The following is a 6,069-nucleotide window of genomic DNA, read 5'->3' as shown; positions in this document are numbered from 1 at the left end:
GTTGAAGAGTTGTTCTGTTTTTTTAATGCTCCAGTAATGATAGTAATCATATAATCTAATCCAACCCAATCTAATTATTTATAAAGTTTAAAAATACTCCCTCTGAATTTGTTTACTTGCTTCAGGGACCTTTTTCAACCAGACCTTTTAAAAGAATTTGACCTTTTCTAAAGTAAGACTAGATTTACGTTACTGGCTCAGTCATTTTGCTATTCGCCTATAACTTCTTTCACTTTCAACATTTGAAAAGAAAAACACTTGTTCTAACAGGGCAGATCTTCCACAGAGACATCTCGGCATAGTATAATTCAAGCTGTAAATTGGACTTCACTTCAAAACCTCTATTTTCCTCAATTTCTGTGGAAAATTGAGCTTGTGACGGGAAACTTTTGCCAGTCACAAGTTGTTTTTTTTTTCAGGAAATGGGTGCTTACATCATCGCAGATGTTCATGCACAAGTATGTGTAAGAAAACTTGAATCAGCAGCAGATAATTATTCAGGGACAGAGGAAACTCAGCTTCGGGAACGCAGCCTGAAATAAAAATGTAATCTTATCAAAAAAGAAACATAAATCTGATGCAATAAATCAACTGCTTAAATCAGTAGAGTCAGAGACAGACTGAGTTCAAAACAAGGGGTCTTAGGGTCCAAGAAGGCAAGACACCTTCATGGGCTTCTTTCTGAAATCGTTTATAACACAGAGTACATATGAGAACATCATAAACATGATTTGATATTCACAAGTTCTAAAGTTTAGTCAAATCTGACCTCAAATGTACAAAATAATCCAGAGCAGACACAGTTATGTCATTATTGATCTAACTAAAATGAAGCCAAAATGGAAAAGCTGTGTGTGGAAAACTAAATACTTGATGCTTCCACAGAATTTAGGAAGGAAAAGGAAAATATCAGCCAGTTGCTGCTAAACAAACACAATGTGACCACCTCCATGATCTGAAGTAACACTGGAAAGAAGAGAGGGACACAGCTCCTCCACAGCAGTGTGGGAAACTAATAAAAGTCAGGCAGAAAACAGCTAAAGGAGGTTCTACAAGCCCCTGAATCGTCTGGTGGACTTGGTTTTTTATCAGCTTTTCCATTTCAGCTTCATTTTTGTTTCATAAATCATAAGATGGTGGAATCTGTTCAGTTTTATTTTTAAATTTGAGGTTAGATTTGAATCATTTTAGAACCTAGTAAAGACCAGATCATTTTATTATGTACTGGTAGGAAAAACCCTAGAACTGAAAGAGAGGGGACTTTCTTTTTTTCATGACTGTATTTTAAAAGAGTCAGAAAATTAGCTTTCCCCAAAAGAGATGACTCATTAAAGGTGTCTTGAAAGTAAAGAGGGACACCTTTGCTTTGAATGTAATTGGAAACAATCAAGCTTTAGTTCCAACAAAACAGGTCAAATTAAACCATTATCTTTGAATAACCTTTATGAAAGCATGATTTATTGCAGGGCTGATGTGTTTCATCGCAACCGGAGGCTTAAAAATAGGTTCTTGAGTTTATGTTAATCCATAAAAACACATTTCTGCATCAGTTGAGTAAACTCTGTCTCTGAGGATCAAATACACCAGTTTTCATCATACGCATAATCCACATTTCACGCGATTCACATTTCAGTGGGCCTGGAAGCCAGAGAATAGCAAACATAACAGAGGAGCCGCTGGTTCATCGCGTACATCATCACTTCCAGTCAGGTGGACTTAAGGACAGGCGCCTTCCTGCCAAAATAAACATCCCGTTTCACCGGGGTTGTAACTGTAACTCTGCTCAGCTGCGGGGCTCCCAGCAGTCACTCAGTGCAGCTGGTGAGAAGAGGAGAGTCGTGGATCTAAAATGGAAGACATCCTAGTTATAGCATCACAGGCAGAGTGTTGACAACCGTTCCTGGGGCGTGATGAATCAGTCAAGCTTACCTTAAGGCTTTAAGAGAGGATGAAAGGCCAAGCCAGTCTGATAACTGCTCATTTTCTCCACTGCTTCGCCCGTAATGCTGCTAGATAATGTTTTATGTTAAATTAATATCAACCATAAACATGTAACACCCCTGTCAGGCTGCAGTGCACGCCCCTCAGCTCTTTCCAATTAACAGTCAGCTGTTTTTAAACAAGTTTAAAGCAAAACGTGACCGTGCTTGTAGTTCTTCCCCCCACTGCCTTCTAATTAAACTGATTTACCGTCATTGTGCACGCTGAATGAGGGAGCATGCTGCTGGTGGTGAAACAATCACCACCTGGACGGAGACTTTTACATCCCGACGCTCCAGTTACGACCTGCTGAAGGCCGGCATGTGGGACATGTGGGACTGCACACGGACACACCTGTTTTAACTTCTCTGCTGAGATGCTCTGCCCTCTAGTGATGAAACCTCAAAGCTTCGAGGTGCATGTCTAATTAAAGTAATGGAAATTAAATAAACTGATTTACGGTGACTTACAGGAGCACTCAGCTTTGGTTTTCCAATCAGAACAGTCAATTTTATCTGTGGCAAAGGAAGACTTTTAAACCCTATTTACTCTTAACTAATATTAAAATTGTTTACCTTTCAAAAACGCATATATTTATTCATTTTTCTTATTTGAAAGGGGCCAGTGCAGCTTCATTATCTGTTGCATGTAAAACATAAAAAGTGTACATGTAAAAGCTTTAAACTACCTCAGTTATATTATATGTAGCTTCCAAGAAGCAAGGCTTTCTTCTAATCTTTTCAAATAGTTTGATTAATATTTTTTGCGCTTCTCTCCTGTAGTTTTTGTACGAGACCATGACAGCAAATTGTGTGTCCTTTATAAAAACAAGGGAAAAAGGTGAACAAGTGGGGGATGAAGAAAGAATTTGGCCCTAAAAACTATATACAACAGATAAACAGCATTTTAAAAAATGGTGGGCAAATAAATCCAGGACCTCAGAGATCTACCCTCCTTCAGGTAATCTTCTACTGGATCCACCTTGTTGGTGGCAGAATCCTATTTTTTTGTGTCAGGCTGAGTTATCTTTGCTATTTTATTTATATTCAGCTGAAGAAATCGAGTCTTGGTGACAGGATGCTGGTGACAAAGTTCCTCAAGATCCCATTTAAAATTGCTCTTTTACTAATTTGACCATTATGTGTTGACACAACATTAGTTCACATTGTGAGTTTAGAAGTCTTTTTTTACATCCGAATGATTCATAGGTCAGGGTTGTTGTCAGAATTGCACTAAAGATGAATCAAACACAATCCTGACGGAAGAGAAGCAACGTCCTCTGACTGGTTATCAGAGCAGAATTTAACTACATGCTTCTGTGACTCTGTGACTGCTGGCACATGTCATGAAGACATTATTTATGATCACTCTTATAAACAGATAAATAAAGTTTCATATGCTGGCCTCTAGATACTCCCTTTTTTATTTCAGGAATGAAACTACCAGGTACCCTTGTTTCCTCCCACAGATCAAAAACAAGCACGTTAGGTTCATTGGTAACTCTAAACTGTTCCTAGGTGAATGGTTGCTTGTCTCGTTTGTCTCTTTGTGTCCCTGTGATGGGCCTGCGACCTGTCCAGGGTGTCCCCTGCCTCTAAGACAGTGATGGCTGGAGATAGACTCTAGCTCCTCGCCACCGGGAAAGGAGAAAGTAGGTAAAAGAAAATGGATGGATGGATGGATGAACTACCAAACCACATCCTGCCTGTGTGGATAAAAGACACTCTGAACTGCTTAGTAGCTTAAAACCAAGACTGGGGAAAACATTTCAGTGGTTAAAAGTACATCAAACCTCAGTGGACTTACAGCATGTTATGTATTCATGCAACACAGTGGTAAACGCTCTTAATATATTAAAAAAATCAACTTAAAATGAGAATTACGTTTTCACACTGCCATGACTTTCATCTGCAGATTGCATGTCTCTGATCCAGCTCAAAATGACCTTTCTTTTGTCTGGTTTCTGTTTTGAATTCTTTAAACCTATACAGCTTGTGCTTTCTTACGTTTTGCTGCTTCCGGATGAAGCTACCATAAATGTAGGCCCAAGGTTTATGAGGCTCATCTTTTGAGCATATATGTATTTATTTTTATGATCTTCCTTTTGTTGCTGTGACACTTTAATTTGAGAAGACTGAAAACCCCATGTGATTGTGCAATATGAGGGGGAGTATTTGGTTGAAGCCAAGCTGCTGCTATGCATACACACAGTGTGTTGGATACAGAAAATGCTGAAAATAACACCGCTGCAGGAAATAGTGGTTAAGAAAGTAACTACACAAAGTTTATCTTTGGTGTATGAGTAAATACATTTAACTGGACAATATGAAGAGTGCCTCTGTAAAATTTAATACGTGGTTTTAGGAGCTTGTTGTGAAAAGAGTGGCAACGTTTCTAAACTAGGTGGGCTCAATAGACTGTGTATTAGGTGTAGAAACTGGAAACTGTCTCCATTTTTTTTTTAAACTACTATATTAAGTTTAGATGCAGGTGGCTGAACCGGGTGGGGAAAGCGAAGAACTACTCGTTGTCCTCGCCAAGAGGCGACATATTCCCCCACAATCTGTCCCTGCTCCTCCGGCGTTGTCCTGCTCCAGTCCCGGCGTCAGTGACGTCACCAAGGGGTGATCAAACCGGAGGAAAAAAAACACGCTCCTGCCGGAAACCAAGAGGCGCTCCTTCAAAATTAAAGCTCGGTTTCTGCTCGCTCAATGGAAGAACGGAACAAGGGATGAAATATTACTATCAGGTACAAAAATATGTAGATGGAAACAAAAGATTAGAAGATATTGACAGAAAACAAAATACTACTGAGTGATAAGTGAGACTTGAGAAAAAACATTGCACATCAGTTTTATTGTGACTTCTCACATTTCTTTTAAGTATTTATGACGTCTGACTGATAAATACCTTTGAAGCTAATTACACCAAGCCTTTACCTGACTGGGCCGTGACAAACTGTGACCGACCTTCAGGAGGGCGTTCCTCACGTTCTTGAGGGTTCTCAGTTTCATCGCACAAGTCGCAGATCCTCGCTCTCATTACATTTACTCTCCAAAAAAAATCAAAAGTCACAAATCATCATGAGTGTCTTGGACTTGTCTTGAACCCTTCCCAGTTTATTTTTTGTGATTCAGAAAGTGAAGAAGTCCGAGACAGTGTTGGGAGGGTTTGACTACTCATGAAACTAAATTGTGACTGAATGGAGACAAAAAAGGATTAAAAAATTGATTTAATTAGGATACTTTGTAACTAAATTGCAATGTCCTGCAAATGTTGCAGTTATGTAGGTTTGCAAATGGGTTTAAGTTAAAAGTTTCTGTGATTCCAAGTAAAAATCAAAGTATTTTATCCCAGTTCAGCTGCAGCTCAGTAAGATACAAGTTTTTTTTCTTAAAGACTGAGATGTTAAAACATGGGCACAAAAACATGAATACAAAAAGACAACACATAAAGAATCAAAACTTTTATATTTTTAGATCAAAAAACAATAAACTGGTGACATTGCAAAAATACAGAAGGTTTGATGATTTTAGACCTTTTTAATCTTAATTTTCTCTTTTTTAGAGGTTCTCAAATTTAAACTAGTTTTTACCGACAGCAGTAAACCAGTTTGCTGGTTTTAGAGTGTTTTAAATTTGAAATGAAACAATGACTCAAACAAAGATGAACATGAGAACACTGACATATATATTTGCTTATCAGTACTTCCTTCATAGTTTATTTAAAAAGTTTAACTTTTTGTTAATAGATGTGGGAGTTTTTTTCTGTTGCATTTCTTTATAGCATTCTTTTATGATCTTTTACTTAAACATTACAATCACAGCTTGTAAAGGTTTTATGCGTCAAATTAAATCTGAAGTTAAATTTGCTTTGAAAAAAGCTCATCCTAAATCAATACAATACAATATTATTAAGTTAATCAAATCTTCTTGGTTGAGGTATTTGTAATGTAGAAGACCTAACATCCTAGTTTAGTGTGTGTGTGTGTGTGGGGGGGGGCATCTTGCCTGGACATCTTTTATTGCCAGTTGATGCACCGAGCAGCGCCACGCTTTTATTTTGAAACTCACCGGCGGAAGTGAGCAG

At 38.2% G+C, this 6,069-nt stretch overlaps 1 long non-coding RNA gene across 1 annotated transcript; it reads right to left on the bottom strand.

Moving 5' to 3' along the window:
- Positions 1-513: 513 nt before the first annotated feature.
- Positions 514-2,300, bottom strand: LOC112450329. Its single transcript, XR_003038900.2, has 3 exons — positions 2,191-2,300; positions 1,930-2,009; positions 514-1,844 (listed from the first exon to the last, which is right to left on the bottom strand). It is a non-coding gene; the product is annotated as an uncharacterized LOC112450329 (long non-coding RNA).
- Between the last annotated feature and the right edge of the window lie 3,769 nt (positions 2,301-6,069).

This window comes from Kryptolebias marmoratus, linkage group LG6, assembly GCF_001649575.2.
Source record: "Kryptolebias marmoratus isolate JLee-2015 linkage group LG6, ASM164957v2, whole genome shotgun sequence".
Taxonomy (NCBI): domain Eukaryota; kingdom Metazoa; phylum Chordata; class Actinopteri; order Cyprinodontiformes; family Rivulidae; genus Kryptolebias; species Kryptolebias marmoratus.
The sequence above is the reverse complement of the archived record's forward strand: the minus strand, read 5'-3'. Positions and strand labels throughout refer to the sequence as shown.